The sequence below is a fragment of the Astyanax mexicanus genome, chromosome 14, assembly GCF_023375975.1.
Source record: "Astyanax mexicanus isolate ESR-SI-001 chromosome 14, AstMex3_surface, whole genome shotgun sequence".
Classification (NCBI taxonomy): domain Eukaryota; kingdom Metazoa; phylum Chordata; class Actinopteri; order Characiformes; family Acestrorhamphidae; genus Astyanax; species Astyanax mexicanus.
In genome coordinates this window covers 10,556,095-10,582,102 of record NC_064421.1, presented here as the reverse complement: position 1 = coordinate 10,582,102, position 26,008 = coordinate 10,556,095, and the positions used below count along the sequence as shown (strand labels likewise).

Genomic DNA, 26,008 nt, shown 5'->3' with positions numbered 1-26,008 from the left:
CTGGGTCTTGTGAGCAGTTGACTGGTCTATTTTGGTGCATCGTCTTTCTTATGTTGTTCATTGTCTGCGGTTCTATTTTTGGGCGCTCCGGAGTGTTTTTTTGGAGAGGCGTCTTCTCTGAAACTGGGCCAGGATCTTTGTTTGTGTTTGGTACAAACGAATTATATATATATATATATATATATATATATATATATATATATATATATATATATATATATATATATATAAATATATATATAATTCAGGGCAGCGTTCATTTCTCACACGAATGCTGCCTCAGTGAACCAGACGTGAATATTTACACTTTCAACTATTCCCTGTCAAGAGTGACGCCGTGAGAATAATACATTATTTATACTCCTCCAACAAATTCTCTGATCAGGTTTATTTTAAGACTGATGACTAATGCACTGCTTAATACACTGTCATGCCAAATGTCACGGAACAGGAACCAATACTGTGTATCGTGTAGGAGTACCAGTGTACCAGTATATTTCTGAGCAATGACAGTTCCAGCCAGTAGGAGTGTGCAATATCGTATCGTACGCAATAATATCGCCAATATTTTAAAATATCGTGAACGATATTATACCCTGAAATATCATTCACAATATATCACCCACCCCAAATTATCACATCAGGGTACTACTTTTTCACTGTTTTATTTTATTTATTTTTTTTTAGCCAAAAAAAAAAAATCACACTGTTCTCATTTCTATAGACAGATTATATCTGTCCAGTATCAATTATTTTACCTTAATCCTGAATATATGGAGATATTTGGAGTGCATTATTAATATTATTAATATCATGACATTCTGAATCATTGACTGATAAAATTCTTGTATTTTTTTTTTATATCTTAGTTAGGGGTGTGCAGATCATATCGTATACAAAAATAATATATATATATGTAGTAGTGTATTCTTGATTTTTTTTTTTTTATCAGTGTTTTTTCACCAAGAGTATCGCTACCTTAAAAAATACCATGAAATATCGTGATATTATTTTAGGGCCATATCGCCCACCTCTACAGTCACAGTTATTATTACCCACTGCTCTGTCCACTGTGAGGGGTAATGCCTTCAATGACTACGTGCAGCCCCCTGTTGAACCCTGTTATTTACATACAGTGTAATTCTTTATCTGTGCTCATGCATTTTAATTCACTCATTTCTGTTGGTTCTTCTTTTTTTAGTTGGGGCCTACTGTCTGCCACATATTAGTTTAAAATATTGCAACATATACAAAATATTGTGGTGCAACACAATGATAATATCCTCTTATTCTCTCCTTATTCTGCTATTGTACAGTCTATTTTTATATATTTCCTCACTCTTCTTCTATTTTCCTCTAGTTCGCTTTGACAAGGCTTCAGTTACCAAACAGTTTACATAATCTACCTCATCTAAATCCCCATCCCCTGTAATACTGTGTATCAGTGCACTGTATCTCCTCACTATAGCAGCCTAGAAGAAGCAGCCAGTCCTAGAGCCAGTAGATAATTCCTGAATAAGCTGCGTAAAAGCAGCGCCGAGCCGAGCCAATATCAGCCTCTCTGATCATATCTAACCACGCTGTTCCCTGCCTATTCTTCTCCTTCCACTGTGAAACTGTTGTGGTTGGTGTGACGGAGGAGTGTGACTAATCGTGTCTGAGGAATGAGAAGTGAGGCGTGCCAGACGGCAGAGTGTAGAGGCAGAAAAGAAATATGTCAGGTGGTGGACAGACAGACAGACAGACAGACAGGCAGGCGCTCTAAGAGCACAGTGGCTCACTGACTGGTTGACAGCAGACTGCAGGTGGTCTTGCCACTCTGCTGGTGGGTCACTGGCTAACGCTTCATCCAACAAGCTAAAGCTACGTTCCCACAATCTGGATACACACACACACACACACGGACCGACTGGCTGAGGATACAGGGAGGGGATACAGAAAAACACAGTAAATCTTGATTATTATAATAATAATAATAATAATAACAATAATAATAACAATAATAATATGCATGTACTTACATACATAGTAAGTGTACTATTTTAGAACAACTTAAGGTAACTTAAGTATATTTCAGTTGTAATTAAGCTATATTTAAATACAACATAAAAGCATAAGGTCGTGCTTTTGAGTGCTTTTTTCGTACAACTTCGGCGACCTTAAGTAGTTTCAAGTATGTGTATTTTTTTTACATCATTTTTAATACACTTAAAGTATATTGTAAATGTACTTGTAACGCCAGACAGAGTGGACCGAAGCTTGCCGAGTAAAATGAACAGGTTTATTAACAGGCTGATAACCAGATGGTACAGATGTTAGAGCCAAACAAACAATAATATCACCAGAAACCAAAGCCGTAGTATAAACAGTCCGTGTTCGTAACCAATAGACAGTCCAACCAAGCATTAGATCCAAAAGGGGCAAAACAAGAGACATTAACCGATAAACCAGAAAAGAGGGTCGTAACGAGAAGGCAATAGAAGAAACCATGAGAAACGCTTAGTATGCAACCAAAGTCGACAATACCTCGCGAAGATAGAATACATAATGCAGCCTTAAATACAAAACACATAATGAGCATAACCCGGAACTTCTTCAGAACACAGGTGAATCTGAGCGTCGTAGCGTAACGTGATTGGGCGAAGGAGATCGACTGACGGTGACGTCATAAATCATAGGATTCTGGGAAACGGAGTCTGGTAGTGTGGAAGGAGACTCAGGCTGCGTAACAGTACTACTTTGCATATTGATGCACATATTGTGTACACCTTAATGACACTGGAAAAAACAATACACTGAAGTGAACTTTATTTATATATGCAGTATTTGATATATTTTCTCTCAACACAACGTATAATTTAAAGCATATAGTTTATAAATTCATTTTATGGAAATGCAGAGAAAGTATGCACTTTTAGTATTCTTTACCTAATTTGAGCATACTTTTAATGCTTTTAAGTATACTTCCTTTTCACAAGGGTAACAATAATAATAAAGAGAAGAAGAAGGAGAAGAAGAAGAAGAAGAAGAAGAAGAAAACGAAAAAGAATTCAGCTTGTGCTGAGCTCTGACCAAAAATGTGTTACTTAGTATAACGTATTACTTTATCTGATCACTTTTTTCAGTAATAAGTAATTTAACAAGTTACTATTTTTATTGAAGTTACTTATCCAAGTCACTGTGCATACCATTTTTTTTTTCATTTTCCTAGTGAAAAAGATGTGTTGTCTGGCCTATGCAGCAATTAAGTCACGTTTAACGCGTCAAGTAACTCACGTAAAATACCACCGCGACTAATGAGGAACTGCGACTAATGCAGGAGGTGCTCCACCATCCACACAACAGAAGCTGGACTTCTGTGTAAATCCAGTAAGTTTGGCCATTAAAGTGTTAACAGTTAAATATGTCAGGTCAAGAAAGACTATCTTTTTATTTTATGGTTAAATAACCTATATCCACATGCAGCTCAAACAGGGAATGTCATCATCATCACATCAGCAAGTAATCCAGCTGAGAAAAACAGTAAGAATCATGTATAAACCTCTCCAGCCCAGACAAGACTGCTGGATGTGTTTGAATGCAACACTAGTTTTTTTCAAACAACCAAAAATGCTAACCTGTGTTAAACACTAAACAGAGCTAGGTGACAACCAGTATGTGGAACACTGTGTCAAACAGGCTGGCCTACGAGTATTATAGCTACACACTAAAAAAACAAAAAGGACAGATTGTACTTTTCCACTAAGGCTATGTGCAGCAGCATTAGCTTTAGCAGCTAACTGCTAGCGCTAGCCATGGTTAGCGGCCAATCCCGCCTGACAGTCCTATGGCTAATGCTAATGCTGGTCCAGCAGTGCTAGATGGGGTTAGCAGCAGAGTACAGGCTGATAATACTCACTTTGAGCGTACAAATAACGAAAACAGTACCTCTGAGTACAAGAAAGTACTTATATCATAGACCTATAAGCCCAGAGTCTATTACTGTAGCCATAAATTACAGCAGCTTCTAATGAATCTTTGAACCTATGCCAACTATTATCATACTGGTACATTTGGCACATTCTGTGCAAGCATGTTATCCAACACTTTTTGTATATTTATATATTTATTTTCCTTGATATATATATATATATATATATATATATATATATATATATATATATATATATATATATATATATATATATATATATATATATATATATATACAGTTAGTCCAAGAAGTATTTGATCCCTTGCTGATTTTCTTCGTTGGCCCACTAATAAAGACATGATCATTCTATACTTTTAATTGTAGATGTATTCTTACATGGAGAGACAGAATATTAAAAAGAAAATCCAGAAAATAAATCTAAGGAATATATATTAATTGATTTGTATTTCATGGAGTGAAATAAGTATTTGATCCCTTAGTATTCATGAGCAGTTCTGGCTTTTACAGACCAGTTAGACACTCCCAATCAACTTGTTACCTGACCTGAAGCCACCTGTTCTCACTAATCACTTGTGTGAAAAACACCTGTCCACAGAATCAGACAGATCACACAGATTTCAAGTCTCCAACATGGGTAAAACCAAAGAGCTGTCACAGGACCTCAGAGTCAGAATTGTTGACCTTCACAAAGCTGGAATGGGCTACAAAAAGATTAGTAAGGTGGTGGATGTGAAAGTAACAACTATTGGTGCAATTATCAGAAAGTTTAAAGAGTATAAAATGACAATCAACAGACCTCGGCCCAGTGCTCCAAAGAAGATTTCGCCTCGTGGGGTGGCAATGATGCTGAGAACGGTCAGAAATCGTCCTGCAACCACTCGGCAGGAGTTAGCAAATGGCCTGAAGGCAGCTGGGACCACAGTTTGCAAGGAAACAATTGGCAACACTTTGCGCAACAATGGATTCACATCCTGCAGTGCCCGAAAGGTACCCCTGCTGAAGAGAGCACATGTGGAGGCGCGCCAATGATCATTTGAAAGATGAACCAAGTTATTGGGAGAAGGTTTTGTGGTCAGACGAGACCAAAATTGAACTTTTTGGCCTCAACTCCACCTGCCATGTGTGGAGGAAGAAAAATGCTGCCTATGACCCCAAGAACACTGTGCCCACCGTCAAGCATGGAGGTGGAAGCATAATGGTTTGGGGGTGTTTCTCTGCCAAGGGTACAGGGCTACTTCACCGCATCACTGGGAAGATGGATGGAGCCATGTACCGCACAATCCTGAGAGACAACCTCCTCCCCTCTGCCAGGGATCTGAAAATGGGCCGTGGTTGGGTCTTCCAACATGATAACGACCCTAAACATACAGCAAAGGCAACAAAGGATTGGCTCAAGAAAAATCACATTAAGGCCATGGAGTGGCCCAGCCAGTCGCAAGACCTCAATCCGATCGAAAATCTATGGAGGGAGCTGAAGGTCAGAGTTCACACCCCCTGGTGTGTGTACTAAACTTGTGGTTAACTACAACAAACGTCTCACCGCTGTGCTTGCAAACAAAGGCTTTGCCACTAAGTATTGAGTGTGTTTGGCAAGAGGGATCAAATACTTATTTTCCTCATTGAAATACAAATTAATTAAAATATATTCTTTAAAATTATATTCTGGATTTTTGTCTTGATATTCTGTCTCTCCATGTTAGAATATATCTACCATTAAAAGTGCAGAAGGATAGTGTCTTTATTAGTGGGCAAACAAAGAAAATCAGCAAGGGATCAAATACTTCTTGGACTCACTGTATGCAGTCGCTTATGCACTGCCTACTTTCCAAAGAAACGGGTCAATATGCATTTATGAGTTTAATATGCGTAAGTGTTGATCTGCTATGTTAATCTACTGTATATACTGTACAGTTTCAGTCTCATGTATTGGCCCTTAGCACCTTGGATGCTACCCAGCTTTTATTTCATGCACAGTAACACAGAGGAGGCTAACCTGAAAACACAGAAACTTCTGCAGTAGCTGCACTTGGCAGCGCCTCATCAAGGTCACAGGGTGGCTTTCCCATCCTACACAATTAACCTACTTTCTGTGTGAGGCAGCAATCTGTGGGGAAGCAATTAAAAGCCCACAGCATCCTGCTGTGCGTAGACTTAACACTACAAAAACCTTGAACGCAGGGCTGCTGCTAGTGCACGAGCCATGAGCGCTCTGCCATCTTTTTTCTTTTCTTTTCCTGGGACATGCAAGACAGCAATTCCAGTTGGCCGCGGGACACTTCATTTGGTTTTCCCTATTCGCGATGGCTCCAAGGACAGGAATCGACTGAAAGCACATTTCCCTATGCTCCATCTCTTTAACTGGCCATAACAAAGGGTATTCAGTTAAAATCATGTCCTACTTACTACCTAAAATCAAATTTGTTTTTACTAAATGCTGTTGATGACAGAATTTTACATTAGTAACCAGATACCCCTCTCACGAGAGTATGACAGCTCATAACATTGTGCTAAACATGGAAGCCTGCACAGAAATTCACAGACAAAGTTTTAAACATTACAACTTTTACAAGTTTGTGACACACAAGTTTTGTAACACTTTTGTAATGAGCCACGAGCGCTCTGCCATCTTTTTCTTTTTTTTCCTGGGACATGCAAGATAGCAATTCCAGTTGGCCGCGAGACACTTCATTTTTTTTTTTTTTTTGCTATTTGCGATGACTCCAAGGGCAGGAATTGACTGAAAGCACATTTCTCTATGCTCTTCGATACACTTGCATAGCAACGCACTTTATCATCTCTATCTCTTTAACTGGACATAACAATGGGTTTTCAGTTAAAATCATGTCCTACTTACTACCTAAAATCTAATTTGTTTTTACTAAATGCTGTCGATGACAGAATTTCAACATTAGTAACCAGATACCCCTCTCACGAGAGTACGAGAGCTCATAACATTGTGCTAAACATGGAAGACTGCACAAAAATTCACAGACAAAATTTTAAACATTATAAATGTGTACACTTTTCAAAAGTTTTGTAACCCCCCAGGTTTCTAACACTTTTGTCACAAGCCACGAGCCCTCTGCCATCTTTTGAATTTTTTTTCTGGGACATGCAAGACAGCAACTCCAATTGGCCGCAAGACACTTCATTTGGTTTTCGCTTTTCACGATGACCTTCAAAGACAGGAATTGACTAATAGCACATTTCCCCTATGCTCCTCGATACACTTGCATAGCAACGAACTTTATCATCTCTATCTCTTTAACTGGCCATAACAATGGGTATTCAGTTAAAATCACGTCATACTTACTGTCTCAAATCAAATTTGTTTTTATTAAATACTGTTGATGACAGAATTTTAACATTAGTAACTGGAAACCCCTCTCACGAGAGTACAAAGTAGGCCTCTTAGCAGAGCTCATAACATTGTGCTAAACATGAAAGTATGCACAGAAATTCACAGACAACGATTTAAAATAGGGCTGCAACAATTTTAAATCTCATGTTTAGCTGTTTCCATCATTTTTTAGAGATGGAGGACATGGCAGAAATAATCGTTGACTAATCAACTAATCAAAAAATAATCAGACTCAGATTAGTCGACTAGAAAAATAGTCAGTAGTTGCAGCCCTATTTTAAACATTACAAATGTGCTCACTTTTCAAAAGTTTTGTAACACTACAAAAACCCTGAACGCCGGGCCTACTGCTAGTGCACGAGCCACGAGCACCTCGCCATCTTTTTCTTTTTTTTTCTGGGACATGCAAGACAGCAATTCCAGTTGGCCGCGAGACACTTCATTTGGTTTTCGCACATTGCCCAATGCTCTTCGATACACCAACATAGCAACGCACTCTATCATCTCTATCTCTTTAACTGTCCATAACAATGAGTATTCAGTTAAAATCATGTCCTACTTACTGTCTCAAATCAAATTAGTAACTGGAAACCCAGAAAATCTAATTTGTTTGTTTTTACTAAATACTGTTGAGGACAGAATTTCAACATTAGTAACAGGATACCCCTCTCTTGTGCTAAACATGGAAGCCTGCACAGAAATTCACAGACAAAGTTTTAAACGTTACTAATGTGCTCACTTTTCAAAAATTTTGTAACACTACAAAAACCCTGAATGCAGGGCCTCCTGCTAGTGCACGAGCCATGAGCACTCCGCCATTTTTTATTTTTTTTCCTGGGACATGCAAGACAGCAATTTCAGTTGGCCGCGAGACACTTCATTTGGTTTTTGCTATTCGCGATGGCTCCAAGGACAGGAATTGACTGAAAGCACATTTACCTATGCTCTTCCCCCAGTGGAAATGTAGTCTATGACAAGAAAGAGATGTACTCCTCGGAAAGTAAATCAGCGACTTCAGCTCGGGCGTACTGACGAGCCACTCGCGGCACCTTAAACCCAAACCTGAACTTGTGTTTCTTGTTTTTTTTTATTTTATTTTTTTTTCGACCGCCGCACTGCGAGGCAATATTTAGCTTGACAGCAGCCCCTCCGCCGATAAATCATGCAGCACTGCAGACGCTCCGGGGTGCAGTCACAGGAACCGACCAACGACCGGCACACAGCAACACACACATATACACAATACACACACACACACACAAAATACACACACGCAACAGCAGCAGCGGCAGCGGTGGCGGCAGAAATGCAGTGAGGCTTGTTTACTGACCTTCCCTTCTCCCTGCTGGCAACAAACAATCAAAGACGTCGCTCCCTCTCCCTCCGCTTGTGCTGGAGTGGGCTAAGGTGACTTCTCTTTCGGCACACTGACAAGGTAGTATTCCACTTCATTGGGTCACTCTTTCACCTGCGAGACAGAAGAAAAAATAAAAAAGACATTCAGCTACCTCTGGACAGGTGTTTACAGAGACACCGCAACCGTGTGGCTGATATAAAGTGAGACGAATGCTTCAGACCAGGCTGTGAATCCCAAACTACACCTTAAACACCTCGAACAAGTGCCTTTAAGCCGGGTAAAAAAAAAAAAAGTAATGAACTGATATAGATACAAATGTAGCGAATAAAGTCAAATAAAATCATTTAAATGTACAATTTTCAATCAAATTTACAGCATTACTAGATAAGCAATATGAACAATTTCGAAATAGAGATTTAGATAAAACCCTTTTGGATAAATTTATGTCACTCCTGGTGTAAAATTCAAGCAGTTCAGTTTGGTTTGATGGCTTGTGATCATCCATCTTCCTCTTAATTATATTCCAGAGGTTTTCAATTTTGTGAAATCGAAGAAACTCATCTTTTTTTTTTTTTTTTTAAGTGGTCTCTTATTTTTTTCCAGAGCTGTATAACATTTCCCAGCTAGATGAAACAAATTGTGGTAGAGATGTTAAAAGTAAATCTCACAAAACAAAAAACAAGATAAACATTGGTTGAAAAATAGTAAAAAGTATTGTTGCAGAAACCTTACTAAAACATTAAAAAATGTTAAATAAAAATTATGAGAACATCCAGGGAACTAGATAGATTAAACTGCAAGTTAACTGTGACATTCAGAAAACGTTCAACTAACCAATAAATGTTAGCTGTGTAAAGACCAAGGGGCACTGAGCCACTACTGCCCTCCACACCTAACTCATTCACGGTCAACAGTGAGCACAAACACTACAGTCAGTGAACTGGAGGTGTGAACACACTCCAGCCACCTCAGCCCCCCAGGGAGAAGTTTGAGGTTAGGTGGCTTTCTCAGGAGAACGTCAGCTGTGAAATGTTGAGAAAGGAAGAAGAAGCACTGTTTCTTCACTTTCACCAGCATAGCAACACACTATCTCTATCTCTTCAACTGGCCATAGCAATGGGTATTCAGTTAAAATCATGAAGAATTTTAACAGTAGTAACCAGATACCCCTCTCAAGAGAGTACCTGCCTGTTGGCAGAGCTTGCAAAGACTACTAAAAACATACAGATAAACATGGAAGCCTGCACAAAAATTCACAAGACAAAGTTTTAAACATGACAAATGAGCTTACTTACCAGTATGATTTAATATTATGACCTACACGACTAAAATATCTGCAATTTATTCATAAAATATGTAAGAATTCTCTGATATGCTGATCCAGGTGGACACTGATCCGGTCCTCAATGTCTACAATATATGAATGTTACCATAGAGATACTGATATACAGCTCTGGAATAAAATGGATTTAGATTTTACCAAATTGAAAACCTCTGGAATATAATCAAGAGGAAGATGGATGATCACAAGCCATCAATGCAAGCTGAACTGCTTGAATTTTTTCACCAGGAGTAAAGACATAAAGTTATCCAAAAGCAGTGTGTAAGACTGGTGGAGGAGAACACGCCAAGATACATGAAAACTGTGATTAAAAACCAGGGGATTCCACCAAATACTGATTTCTGAACTCTTAAAACTTATATGTTATATATGATAACATATATATGATATGTTATTTCTTAATTTTCTGCAAATTAATGCTCTAAATGACAGTATTTATTTGGAATTTGGTAGAAATGTTGTCTGTAGTTTATAAAATAAAACTATAGTATGAAACTAAAGTGGTCTCCTAATTTTTTTCCAGAGCTATATATCATACTGTATGTAGGGCAAAATATGAATTTCTCCATATATTAAAGCAACAACATTTTCGGCTATCCAAACACTCATTCTTAGCTATATAAAATATGTTATTCATGAACAAATGATGTAGACATTTGAATTGAGAAACGTCAACCTCCAAATCACCTTTGTTTTTGAGTGTAGACCTTCAAACGCACAGCTTTCTAAGAATTCCTTGAGGACATTTCCAACAAAGGACTTCAAATGACCGGAAAAGTGGTCCAATTGTGTCCCTAATATCACATATATACAGCGCAGGTGAGTATATGAGCCCAGTGTTCCACTTTCTGGCTTATTTTATAACACTGCCATCCATATTAGTTCTGGAGGAAAGTCACTTTTCTGTCTCTACTCTGAACCCCAGGGACCTAATGTTATTATCTAGCTGGAGATATATGTGATTAGGTTACTGCTATCAGTGTCTCCAAGGTTGCCAGATATCTGCGTCTTTCTGTGCGCCTCTATCTCTATCTAGACTGAGGTTTTCCAGCTTTACTAAACAGTTCTGCCTTTTTTTGTTGTTGTGGGAATAGGGGAATGTCAAAAACAGTGTAATCTGAGGTGTTACTAGAAAAGGAAACAAGGCTGTACACTGCAAAACATGTACAAGACTGGTACACCCTGGTGAAAAAAAAAAATATATATATATATTTATTTATTTGTACTTAAAGCATGTTAAAGAAAAGTCTAAGCATGCTTTAAATATACTAACACTTAACTAATTTATGTACTTACTTAAAATATATTAAAAGTACATTTATATCATGCTTTCATCTAACGTTTGAAAGTAAGTTTTGATCATACTTAAAAAAAAGGTCTAATATAGTGCATTTAAAAAAAAGAAATTACTATGAAGTACACTTTTTATTTGAATGTAATTTAATATAACTTATAATCGCCAAGCAAAGTGTGTTAAAAACAGCTGTTACAGTAGTTTTCTTAAAGTGAAATGTATCATGTAACTTTTTTTAAAAAGTAAATTAAATCACTACTACTAATTAAAATAAAAATTGTAGTGCAATATATTAAAATATATTTTTATACCCAAAGAAGTATACTAGAAGTGTGCTACTTAAATAAGCATATTTGTACTCTAATGTAAATATATTTAACATCAATTATTAGTACATTTCTAATATACCTGGTGTATAATAGTGATAGTTGTAATACTTACTAACTAAATGTATTATAATTTTACTGTAAGCATATTTAAAATTTAGGGTTTCATACATGAAGTAGTACTGTATGTTTACATGTTACTTAGGTATATTTAAAAGTACAGTATATTTTAGTACAGTTAAGTTCACTTAGCACAATTTATTTTAAAGACTTCTGTACTATATATTTATAATATCTATTATAGACTAGATAAACTGTACAATTTTAATAAGTCTGTAACAATGAGTACTTCACTATTAGTTACTAGTAGTACTATTATTATATGGATTGTTCATGTGTTACTACATAGTTATAAGACACTTATTGTATTTTTCGGTATATAAGGCACACTTACATTTTTTTTTCCCTTAATTTTCCCAAAAATCGACAGTGCGGCTTTTAATCCAGTACATTTTATGTATAAATTCTACCAGTCAGGTATTAAGAAGTGGTAAAGCCACTTTACTGAAGTATAGAGTTATAAAGGTGAGTTTTTAGTAAAGTTTCTTTAGCACTAAGGCTGGGTGCAGCAGCATTAGCATTAGCCGCTAACCACAGTACTAGCTCTTTTGCCTTATATTATAGTTTAATATATTGGACTGTAGTCTGCGTGGTGTTTTCCGTGTTAAAACAAGCTGCTAATGCTAATGCTGCTGCACCCAGCCTTAGTGCTGAAGAAACTTCACTGAAAACCCAAATAAACGTTTTTTTTTGTTTGTTTTTTTTTTTAACATCCAGTAGTTGCTTGACGTTGCAAGATTATTATATATATTTATATATTTTTTAAGAATTACAGTTTTGTTTACTTAGGTGCTTCCCCATTAGAAAGGAAACATGGTGACACCCTTGCTCACTTCGATGTAGGCATCCTTGCTAATGTCGCTTAATGTGCCTTATAATCCGATGTGATTTATGTATGAAAATAGACGACAAAATAGACATTCATTGATGACCAAAAAAATACAAACACTTTTTTAGATGGTTCAGGCATTTAGACCAATTACAGGACGGCTATCATCAATCGATAAACAATAGAAGAAGAAAAAGAAGCAGTGTCATGTCAAAATTCTGCTACCTTAGCATGCACACTCATCACACAGCAGAATGGGTACAACAGATTTCTCTGGTGATTACCGTTTCTACTGTAACTGTAGATTAATCGTTATTCATTATCAGAAATTAAAGCTCATTCTATTGCATGACACATGAAGTGCACATGAAGGGGAGTCAAATTCTGTCAGGAAGGCATAAATAAGCACAACACCTGAAACAAACAAAAAAAGACATCAAGCAACACTGACAAAATTCTAGAAACCAAGTAAGTAAGTTTAGTCAGAAGATTCACAAATGGGTGATGATTACAGACTGTAGGAAAGCTTCTAACTAAACTGCAGTGTGAAACCAAAACGAACTGGATCATACACCACCAAGAAGAACGAACCACATCCAACAGGATTAACTGTGGACGCTGTAAGAGGAAGCTGTCTGAAAGGGATGTTCGGGTGCTAACCCGGATTGTGTCCAAAAAACATAAAACCACGGCTGATCAAATCACGGCAGAATTCAATGTGCACCTCAACTCTCCTGTTTCCACCAGAACTGTCCGTCACCACAATAAATTATTGTGCTCTAAAACCAGGTGTTTCAGTTTCATTTCCCAACCCCTGTATATATATATATATATATATATATATATATATATATATATATATATATATATATATATATATGGTAGCAAAAACAAACAAAAAAAATCTGATTCTGACTTAGGTGTGAAAATGCCTTAAATCAACTTTACAATGATAAAAAAAAAAAAAAAAATCATTATTAAAAACTAACCATTTGTGTCAAAATAAAAGTCACAATGCTACAAACAAAAGTCTATTTTGCTAATTCAAAAAAAAAAATCACTTAAATCACTTCAAATCCAAATTGTACATTTTGTGACCCAATACACCACTATTTATACAGTAGATTACAGTGGAAACGATGAATCCAATCAATGTTTTCCAGTCTACAATGTAGCAACATTCATGTTTAATGTCCTTCACTTCAGTGTAGTAAAAATCTAGTAAATGAAAATCCATTAAATGAAGGCTTTTTGAATGGAATTGCTCAATAACGTAAAAAAAGAGACAGATGTCCTTTAACACCACACTGAATATTTTCTTATAATAAGACTCTTATTCAGTCCTCATACGTGCAAAGCTATACAACTTCCTCTCTGAATAAAATAACCAGAACTAGAATCAGATATTAAATAATAGATACAATAGCAGTTTTTTAACACCCAATTTGTTGAACCGAAGCTAAACTTTTACCAGCAGTTGTATTTATCAGGAATCTGGTACACTTACTCATTACACAAGCTATTTTATATAATATACTGCCTGGCCAACTGGATTTAAGTAAGTAAATGATGTGGGGTTGATGCTGCAGTTGGTCTGCAGGTTTAGGTTCAGCAACAGTATGTGCTCAAAGAATGAGGTCAGCTGACTACCTGAATATACTGAATATAGACCAGGTTATTTCATCAATGGAATACTTTTTTTCTTTCCTGATGAGAACGGACATATTCCAATATGACAATGCCAGGATTCATGGGGCTGGAATTGTGAAAGAGTGATTCAGGGAGAATGGGATCATCATTTTCACACATGGATTGTGAGAGTTCACCACAGAGTCCAGATCTTAACCTCATTGAGAATCTTTGGGATGTGCTGGATGGAGAAGAGCTGCTTTGTGCAGCGGTCAGACTCTACCATCATCAATGCTGCTGCAAGATCTTGATGAAAAATGTATGCAAATTTTTGTACCAGGAGTAAAGGCATAAAGTTATCCAAAAGCAGTGTGTAAGACTGGTGGAGGAGAACATGATGCCAAGATGCATGAAAACTGTGATTAAAAAGCAGGGTTATTCCCCTAAATATTGATTTTTTGGATTGAAAGCTCTGCATCACTGGATTGGAATAAATCTTGTTACTTTGCAGAAGCTTACTGAAACTATTCCACAGCGAATACATGTCTTAATCAAAGCTAAAGGCAGTCCAACCAAATATTAGAGTGTGTGACCTTTATATAAAAATGACGAGTTCCTTTGATTTTACCAAATTAAAAACCTCTAGAATATAATCAAGAGGAAGATGGATGATCATAAACCACACAACCCAGCTGAACTGCTTAATTTTTTGTACCAGGAGTGGCATAAAGTTATCCAAAAGCAGTGTGTAAGACTGGTGGAGGAAAACATGACAAGACGCATAAAAAACAGGGATTAAAAAATAGGGTTATTCCACTTAATATTGATTTCTGAACTCTATGAAAACTTTATGAATATGAACTTGTTTTCTTTGCATTATATGAGGTCTGAAATATCTTCATCTTTTTTGTTATTTCAGCCATTTCTCATTTTCTGCAAATAAATAAATGCTCTAAAGGACAATATTTTTACTTAGAAATTGGGAGAAATGTTGTCCGTAGTTTATAGAATAAAACTAAACTGTTTCTTTTACTCAAACATATACCTATAAATAGCAAAATCAGAGAATCTGATTCAGAAACTGAAGGTTTTTTTTTTTTTCCAGAACTGTATTTCTCTTGACAAGTTCAGCACAGCTGTTAACTGAAAGCCATTCTAGTTGACTCTACCTCATAAAGCTGACTGAGAAAATCCAGCAAAAACTGTCATCTAAACTTTAAGGAATCTAAAATACAATACAAAATGTATTCTAGCTTGTTTGGCACTTTTTTGTTTAGTATGTTTTTCTCCATAGTTTAGATGACTTACTACAATTCTTCTTCTTCTTCTTCTTCTTCTTATTATTATTATTATTATTATTATTATTATTATTATTATTATTATTATTATTATGTTACTGGTACTGTATAAAGATTTATTCTACTTAACAAAAAAAACTCCCTCTGTAGTTTGCACTGCATTTTACCATTTTTATATCTTCTTAACCAAACTGTATTATACTGGTTCTGTAACCACAGGCTATGTGTGTATGTTTCCATCAATATCTTAGAGCTTAAAATGACAGTTTCTACCTACAGAGATCTATTCATTTTGACAGTTAATTAATTAAGAAAGCAGCTTTTTACAGCTTCTAAATACAGATACAGATTTATAAAAGGCCAACTTGACTTCATTATCACATAAAAAGTACAGTCCTATATTTTCTTTAAGGTCTTTTCTTTATCATTAATGGTTCTGAAACATTTGTATACACTACCATATGCTCATATGCACTGCTACTAGAAGTTACTACAAGCTTTTATGGGTCAGTTAAATACACATATTGTGTATGAAAACTGTGTAATTTGGAGAAATAAGCCTTAAGCTTGTTTTTCCTGCATCACTTGAGAAAAATGACACAGGTTAATAAGGAGGTTAAAAGAAGCACAGCTAGAAAAAAAATAGATTTTCATGATACTGAAACTACGTTATTTCCTCTCTATCTCTGTGGTTTCATCGTGGATTTCCAGCAGCGTGAGGAGAACCCGAATGAACTCTCAGAGAGCACTCCAGCGTATTTTTATCCTTCAGAAAGAGGGGGTCAGCTGAGTCATGTAACACAAGTAATTATGCCTCTTCCTCAGTTTATTATAATATGACCTGTTAAAACGTGGACAAGTGGATCTAATACCGCTGCTGCTAAGTTTAGAAACATATCTGTGGCAAAAAAAGAGAAAAGGAAATTAATTACAGTAATTATTAAAGAGAGTGAAATTATTTTCAGTTTAATTCCACCTAGAAATGTGTGTTTTGCAGCTTAAAGTGGTTCCCTTTTCCAGGCAGGAAGGCGCTAGGCTGTTGCTATGTGGGTAAAACCTTGGTGATTGTGTGGTAGTTACTGCTGTCACAATAATTACAATGCCAGTGTATCGTATAGGGCTGCACAATACATCATTACAGCATCGCCATCGCACTGAGATTATGTGCAATATCATATAAAGCAAATTAAACGACACACATGCTTACAAATTTGTCTGATACAACTAGATTCGGCCTGCCACAATAACTGATTTTAATAGATCTATAAATAATATTATTGTACTATTAAAATTAATGCATAAATGTAATGCAATAACACCCATTTAAAGAGCAATTCACCGTTGGTAGTTAAAAAAATTCAAACTTTAAAACTGATATATGAGAAATTACTTAAATAATATAAAAAAAAAAACTTGCACTCTATTCATTTCTAAAGGACAAAAAAGTAAAAAAAAACAGTTAAAAAATATATAATAAAATATATAAAATAAATAGAAAAAATATATATGTTGAAAAATATTGCCTGCTTGTGTTTTCATTGATATATAAATAAATACTGATAATCTGTAAACTTTCTTTTCTAGATTAAAAAAAAACATGTTTATATTTTTTTACACAAAATATTTTAATCAATACTTCAATATTTGTTCACATTATTTATTTGCACCCATAACACGATTTTTTTTGTTCTATTAAAATATGTTTTTCTTTAGATACACCAAATTTTAATTAAAATCTAATAAAAAAAAGATGAGGTAACACTTTATAATAACTTTCATTAACATACCATTAACTAATGATTAATAACTGTTATTTTTCGCGTTTTTAGAAACTAAAAAGTTGCTATCACTTTTGTAAATACTAATGAACGTATTGGCAGCATGAACTGCAATTGCGATTTATTAATGTTCAAATTTGATAACATTTTTAATATGAATCCATGCTGATAGATAAGTGTCATGTGTGAGCATTTGTTAATATTCAAATTCTGATTAAATCCTGCTTTGTTCACATCTACTGATCATTAGTTAAAAATATATGAATGAAAGTTATGATCAAGTGTTACCAAAGATGGTTATAATCCCAGTCATGCAGCTTACCATCAGCAGCCCAGGTTCTTAATACTAGGTTCTTTAGCGCAAATCGTATCCATCACCACTGTGCAAAGCCCACTGTTGATGTGACGTATGACAGGTTTACTAAATGGTGAAAATGCGGTCTGGTTTGCTGAAAAGCACCAAAGTTCATATAAGCCCGAATGGAACTGGTTCAAGAGCCTGAGATCTTTTGGTGGAAAAAAGGTCATTTCGGTCAGATAATCAGCATAGATGAACTGGGGGGGAAATAAAATAAAACAAAAACAAAACAAACTTCTAAAACTATTCTCATATACAGCTGTTCCTTTATGTATGCCTTTGTTTTATCTATATCTAAGGTTCCCATTAATGTATATGTGCGTATGCTTATGTATTTTATTTATACATTAATTTACCGTTCTTTTTTTTTTTTTTATCACCCAAACAGCATCAGCATCCAAGCACAGCTCTCGGTTGCCATAGGGATTAAGCCTTTCCGGAGAGGCAGTGATATTTCACTTACCCAAATGAGTCAGCAGAACGATTCAGCTCCACTCGATTTTAGCTGAACAGTCGGGGGGCTATTTTACAGCCCACTGCTCGCCTCCATTTCACTCATTTGTTTGTGATCTGTGAGCCTGCTTGGTAACAGAGAGCAGAATGCTCCATTAGACAGAGGCTGGATGGTGCGGGCGAGTGCGGTTCAGCTGTCTTTAGGGCAGATCTCGGCTCTGGACGCCACCCTGTCGGCTTCCCACAGGCCGGCGGCTCGGAGAGACGGAGTCCAGACTGGGAGCAGAATCAGACCAGTGCTTAGTGGTTCCAGTAAGACCACAAGTTTTCTCTCAACTAGGTGGCTAGGTGGGTCCTGTTGTGTATTTTGCCAATACCTTTTATGATAGGGGCCACCCATCAGCTGCCGGCGCTCAGAGGGAGCACAATTGGCCTTGCTCCCACCGGGTGGGTAGATGGCGCTCTCTCCCCATCATGCTTAAAGGAGGCGTCTGTGAGCTGATGTATCGGAACCTGGCCGCTGTGCTTTCCTCCGAGTGCGCTGTGATGCTGCTCAGGCAATGATTCATCAGCAGCAGCTCGAAAAAAGGGGTGACTGACTTCACACGGGTCGGAGGAGGTGTGTGCTCGTCCGCATCCTCCTGGGATCGCAGGTGCCACTGGTGATGGGGACACACAAAGGGGTGGGACAATTGGATAGCCAAATTGGGAGAAAACAGGCCACTATGATCTGGAGATCACTGGTTCAATTCCCGGTCATGTAGCTTGCCATCAGCTGCTGGAGCCCTGAGAGAGCACAACTGTCCTTGCTCTCTCTCTCTAGGTGGATAGATGGCACTCTAGACAAGGGTGATGTCGATCAGCACAAGGAGTCTGTGAGCTGATGTATTGGAAGCGATGTGCTGCGCTTTTCTCCAAGTGCACTGTGATGCTAATTAGCAATGGCGATCCATTCACTGAACTTAAATGTAATCTTTTTCTAAATACTACTCAACAACTTTGAGTTAGGTAAACATTTGTGGATATTCTAGATCCACAAATAGGATCTTTTGGAATGGGGATCAACTTAATTGTCATTTTAATCTGTTGCCATTGACAACCACCTTTCTTTTGACTGCTGGCGCCATGTATTATTATATGAGAGTGTCCTTCAGTCACTCCCACCATGCTACCTTATGATCACATAACATTGAGTTTGTGTTTATTTCTGGAAAAAAAATAAAATCATTGAAATTGTAGTTAGATTAAATCAAAAAGATGAAAGTAAATACCATTTGTTTTGTTTGAACATCAAATATATATGAAGAAGAATAATTGTGCAAAGCAACTGATAAAGAAAGTTTAATGTAACTCAACTTTTTAGAACAAATTACGTTAAAAAATGTTAAGGTGACTGGTATCCTCAAATAATTTAAGAGGGATTATTGTGCAAAGCAACTAACATAGGAAAGTTTAATTTAACTCAACTTTTCAGCACAAATTACTTAAACATGTAAAGGTAAACTCAATTTATCTGGGCTTACAATGTGGAGAAACACTACATAATAGATGTACAATAGATACTGCTTTTCCATGACTTCTGGCATGTTACTGTATGATTGTATTTCTATCATTTAAATGTGTAACTTAAAAAGAAAAATGAAAATAAATAAAAAAACTGGAGATTGATTGAAAGTTGCTCTCTTGAGGTTTTTTTTTTCCAGCAGGCTCGGCTAACGGGAAGCGTGATGGAAAACCCATCCACTCGACCAAATCGTAAATGGTATGGGTTGGTGGTACAAATCCCCGAAGCACCCGGGTTCATATCTCTCTCTGTTGGCGTTCTATACACTGTCAGCTGTCAGTTATGTCAGATGTATTGTACACAAGCTGAAGCTCAGGTGAGCAGGAGCTTTAGCAGGCATTCTGAACGCTCAGCCTTTTCCGCTTCAGACTTTAACAGGCACGTACCACAAGAACCGGGATTTACTACATATTGAAAAAAGAAAGAAAGAAAGAAAGAAATACAAAGAGGGGAAAAAGTGGTATACATCATAATTAACAAGGCTAGGGATGCAACGATCCAATACTACGATACTACGATATATCACCAGATTTCGTCTGTGATACATTACCAATATTTTATTTGAAAAATAGCTGCTTTAACTCAAACTCAATGTCATATTTAACCATAACTCAAACAAATGCAGATGTAAACAACAGTGTTTAATAGCTAAAGGGGAGTAGTCGATCAAAACAGGGTATATACCGAAAAACATAAGCATACAGAGAAAAACATACCGTAACGGGGTACACAGTCCACGGTCTAACACAGGTAGGGCAATATCAGAGAACAGGCAAAAATCAGAGTAGAATAAACGATCCAATGGTCGAAAAACACTGATAGAGCGGAAAAACTGGGCTGGCAAAAATCGAAGTCGGGGTACACGGAAAAAAGGTAATACATGTAGTAACAAAATAGAGATCAGAGAAATGCGTTGTAACGCAGGACGAACCAAACAATACTCAGCGAGGAATGAAAGTTTTGAGTACCCGGTAAAACAGGTGCCAGTAATTAGGAGAATTACTTCCTGGAAGCGTCACATGATCGCCAGAGTGTCTGTGTGGTGTGTTCTGGGTATTGTAGTCTTGCGGTGCAGAATCGCAGATAGAGCTGAGTGTGAGGGAAACGAGAGCGCTGACAGCGCCAGTAGTGACACTCAAAACCAAATTTGAATTCATTATTCAGTTACTGCTTCATTACTCCATGTGGTGGCGCTTATCAAAAAAAGAGGGAAAACTTGCAGTGAAGAAAACTGGTATTTGCTTATTTAGAAGTATTTTATCATCTTTAGTAACACAGAATTGTATCATGAGATGATTCCTTTACATATATGTTGTGTGTTTGGACTGACGTAAAAATGCACAACCTCGGACGTGTGAGACTGGACGAAAGGGAACTATTTATACACACAGAAGGGAACAAGAAACAGGAAACACCTGAAGGCAGGTAACGAGGGGGTGGAGCTACAAACAAACAGGTACGCACACAGACGGGAGCATGTGTAGGGACACAGGTCTGGGGCGGAGCTACAAATGAACAGAGAAAGAGCACCTTAGACACAGAGACAGACAGAGACAGGAATGGGGCAAGGACGTGACAATTTTATACAAAAACCTGAAAAATAGACTTTTTTGTTGACTGATGTATTGTAGAAAACTTTAATATCCATTTTCACTGCAGTAGAATAGAATTTCTTTTTTATTCAGAGTTTTGTCATGTTGCCATTAATATCATTATCACCAAAATACCCAAAAGATATGAAATAGCACCCACCCCTCGTATAAACACTTCATATGAAGCCTCTATTGAAAAATTCTCCACTCCATGCCCTTCCACATGAATGGACATGAGCAGAAATGTCATTCTGATAGCAAACCAGCAGCTTTAGCCAAATTATGATTTGACCATTTAGCTCAGAAGGCCCAGAAAGCTCATTTACAGGCAGAGGCCGATTTAAACACCCTCTGGACGCAAGATGGTCAAGGCTTTGATGTACTTTACACCTTCCTCCTTCCTGGCAGGCAGTCAAGTCGAGCTGTCTTTATAATCACACAGCTCCCACTCATCATTCAGAGAGCAGCAGAGAGCAGAGCGGATCTGTTCTCTCTCAGGACGGATTATAGCGAGTGCAGATATGCCTGTTTATACCCCCTCATTAGGTCCGCAGACCCCCGTCTGGCTCGCAGGTAAGGACCGAAGCTGCAAGCTTAAAACTAAGACTTGCTTTTTCACTTCTCTCCCACCAGAATCCGCTGTATCCCTTTATAAAAATCTAATTTGGACTCGTGAGTATAATTTGAAGGGTTTCCTTTTTTCCCCCGCTTTTTCGGAACAGCTGTTGTTTTTGCCTGTTCGCAGATTTGTTGGATTGGAGAGCGCCTCATCAGATGTGGAGAATAATCCAAGCCCGATCAGCGGGGAATGTAATGTATGGCCTCCAAACATCTGCTTAACGCCGTGCACAAAATTTTAGGGGTTGATAAAAGAACAGTATAACCCAGATATGCAGCGAATAGACAAATATTTTGATTGAACTGTTCGAAATTGGCAAAGACAAGCTATTACACAAATATGTCAGCAGACATGTTACTCATACACATGCACAAACACTCTTTCGATGATTAATTAACCCAAATTAGTCATTTTCATTTGTTTTTGCATCAACAATTCTACTACAAACAGTGTTACTATGTTGTTCTACTGGACAACTAGACAAACCAATGCAGATCTGAATCAGAAACTACTTCAAATCATTATGAACTCTACTAAAACATGAGTAGACTGATAAATCACTGTGCTGCTCAGTTACTTATCTCAGTGTTACTAAGCTCTACTAAAGCATGAGTAGACTGATAAATCACTGTGCTGCTCAGTTACTTATCTCAGTGTTACTAAGCTCTATTAAAGCATGAGTAGGCTGATAAATTACTGTGTAGCTGATCACTTATTTATCTCAATGTTAGTAAACCCTACTAAAGCATGAGTAGACTGATAAATCACTGTGCTGATCACCAGTGTTGGGCACGTTACTTTGAAAAAGTAATTAGTTAAAGTTACTAATTACTTTTCCAAAAAAGGAACTGAGTTACTAACATAGTTACTCCACTATACAAGTAACTAGTTACCAGTAAAAGTAACTATTGCGTTACTTTTGTGTTACTCGCCCCCGTAACCCCCCACCTTCTCAGAGCATGTTTCATAAGCAAGACGAATAGAGTGCACGAAATCATTTATCTCATCCTCCCCTCCCTTTTGACTCTGACACACAACGCGCACACACACACATTTGCGCCTTTGTCTGTATGCACAAAGTAAAAAAAAAAAAAAAAGTTAATTGAGCGGCTAAAGTAACGTGCAGTAACAGGGTGTCAGAAATGGTAACGTTGTTATAGTGACAGTTAGAGTAATTAGTTAGATTACTCCTTACTGAAAAAAACTTTCAAGTTATTTCAACGCCGTTATTCCCATCACTGCTGATCAGTTATTTATCTCAGTGTTACTGAGTTCTACTAAAGCATGAGTAGACTGATAAACCACTGTGCTGATCACTTATTTATCTCAGTGTTACTGAGTGAGCTCTACTAAAGCCTGAGTAGACTGATAAATCACTGTGCTGATCATTTATATATATATATATACATACATATATATATATATATATATATATATATATATATATATATATATATATATATATATGTATGTATATATATATATATATATATATATATATATATATCAGTGTTACTGAGCTCTACTAAATGCTGATCAACTTTATTTATATAGTGCTTTTTAGAATTTATGTTGTTACAAAGCAGCTTTACAGAACAGAAAAATCAGACAGATTCTTTATCTCTGTTACTGACCTCTACTAAAGCATGAGTAGATGGATAAATCACTGCACTAATCAGTTATTTATCTCAGTATAACTGAGCTCTACTAAAGCATGAGTAGACGGATAAACTGTGCTAATCAGTTATTTATCTCAGTCTTATTAAGCTCTTCTGAAGCATGAACAAATATTACTAAGCTCATCATTAAGCTACTGAGGATGATTAGTATTGAACATGGTTGTAAGTAGGGATGCACCAAAATTAAAATTTTTGACAGAAACCAAAACCTAACAAAATGAAATCTTTAAATATCAATTTGATATGAAGTATCCTCTGCTGAGACTCACAAAGCTTTGCACTGTTAAGATACAAAGGTAATGTCAAGCCACATAAAATATATCATTGATAAAATATATTTATAGAACATATTTATAAAATACATTTATGTTAGGAGGCTTGCAATAAATAAAAGCAAAAATTATGAAAATTAGCTTCAGTTGAGGGATCCCGTGGGGCATTATCATGCTGAATTATAAGATTTTTTAAAGTATTGTATAGGAATGTTGTATTGAATCTAAATATGTAAATATAGGAGAGTATATTTAGTATGCTTTTTGCCAAACTTTTTTGGGATGTATGTATTCTGTCCAACTTCTGGTTAAGCGACAAATGATTCATTTCTGTCTTTTAAAAATCAAATTTGCACTTAAGGACACGAAACATGAAAACACAATGAATACCAGAGAAATATATCACGGAGTAAATCAGAGCTGTATAAATCTGTGTTGTTTATTATGTTTATCATTTCATAAATATTCAGTGTCTGTATGAGTATATGTGTATTTTTCAAGCTTTATTTGAAGCTTTATACAGTATTTAAGGTTTACCCTTGGCTTGGAGTTGACAACTATGGGAATAATTCTTCCAAAAAAGCAAAAATACAGGTAAAACATAAATAAACAGCAAACAATCCACAGTCCTGTCACCATTCATCAGAAAGTTTTTTTTTTTTCTCTCTCAAGGTGAAACTTTTATTTTTTTTGGCGCACAACTAATTGACTGTCTCTCTTCCTCCGTCCCATCAGAAAGTTCCTCTAAACTTTCCCATCCGCCGTCTCTTCTCTTTCAACCTTGCTCTCTGATATGACGTATTTATCAGATTAATAAATAACCCAGTGCTTGGCTGGAAAGAGGGATGACAAAGTGCTCTGTGAGTCATTAACAGGAGGCGACACACTGTCAAAACAAGCGCGCTGTTCTTTGTCACCTTCAAGATGCTTTGAGGTGAGTGAAAGAAACACACGGCAGGACATGCCAGCACGACACAAAGCCAGATAGCTCAGCGCTTCACTCAGGACTCGCTGTGAAGTCTTGCATCTCTGAACTTTTTTTTTATTTCTTTTATGTTGTGCTGAGAGATAGGAGTGCATCTGTTTAATTCTACTGTAAGACTTTCCAACATCTAGTACCATCTTTCTGCTCTTATTCAGAAGGATCTGGGGCCTTATGTTAGCCCTACCGGTCAATAACATACCGCACATCTGGATTTAGGGCGTGTCGGTGTGTCTTTGGTATCATGAGGGCACAAAAAATACACCTTATGCAACTCAAAACGAGCAAATGTCATGTACTACTAAATCTCTTAATTAGTCAAAGGTGTGTTTTGGCCGTAACATAAAAACAAACCAATCAGAGTGTCACTTGCCATCCCCTTTAATATGCAGGTGAGCTCTGACTTTGGCACGTTGATATCTTAACAGCGATTCGCTGTTTATTCTTTATTCTTGAGTTAAAAGTTGGGTTTGCAGAGAAAACAAGTTCATATTCATAAAGTTTTAAGAGTTCAGAAATCAACATTTGGTGGAATAACCCTAGTGGTTTTTAATCACAGTTTTTTTCATGCATCTTGGCATCATGTTCTCCTCCACCAGTCTTACACACTGCTTTCGGATAACTTCATGCCACTCCTGGTGCAAAAATTCAAGCAGTTTAACTTGGTTTGATGGCTTGTGATCATCCATCTTCCTCTTTATTATATTTTTTATTCAATTGAATACCTATTCTGCTACTTATTCAGTGCTTTTGAAGCTTATAAAATGCTTTTAACAAATTTAACATTTAACAAATTTTAAAAACATATAACTCTAATAATCTCAGACATTTCCAATTAATTATTTAATGCAAGGCACATTATATGGACAATTTTAAATTTGTAGTTCAAATTATTATTATTTTTTTAACACAATTATTAAGCTTATTTTTAATTCATTATTAAATTTGGGTTTCTGCTAAAAAGGGCCAATGCTCTATTTAAAATAGTCCAATAAGGATTCTTTGGACTGTGGTATCGAGGCAGATATAACATTAATTCTAATTCTAACTGCACTGTATGTTTGTTTAAGTAGAATTAAATCAAGATAAACGTGTCGGATCTGTCTAAAGAAAGGCAGAATGAAAGAAATGCAGAAGACTGAATGAAATCTGAGAGCGCTCTCATCAGACGCTGTGACTCATCGTGCATTCTGTTATTCTCGTGAATGACTGCATTCTCTA

General features: G+C 36.6%; 1 protein-coding gene across 1 annotated transcript in view; it reads right to left on the bottom strand.

The window, feature by feature from the left end:
• Nucleotides 1–26,008, bottom strand: part of LOC103041514 (leucine-rich repeat and fibronectin type-III domain-containing protein 2) — a 282,231-nt gene that overhangs the window by 171,114 nt on the left and 85,109 nt on the right. Inside the window, exon 2 of the mRNA XM_022673189.2 lies at nucleotides 8,626–8,763. The gene's annotated coding sequence lies outside the window, so the exon portion shown is untranslated. The remainder of the gene's footprint in view (nucleotides 1–8,625; nucleotides 8,764–26,008) is intronic.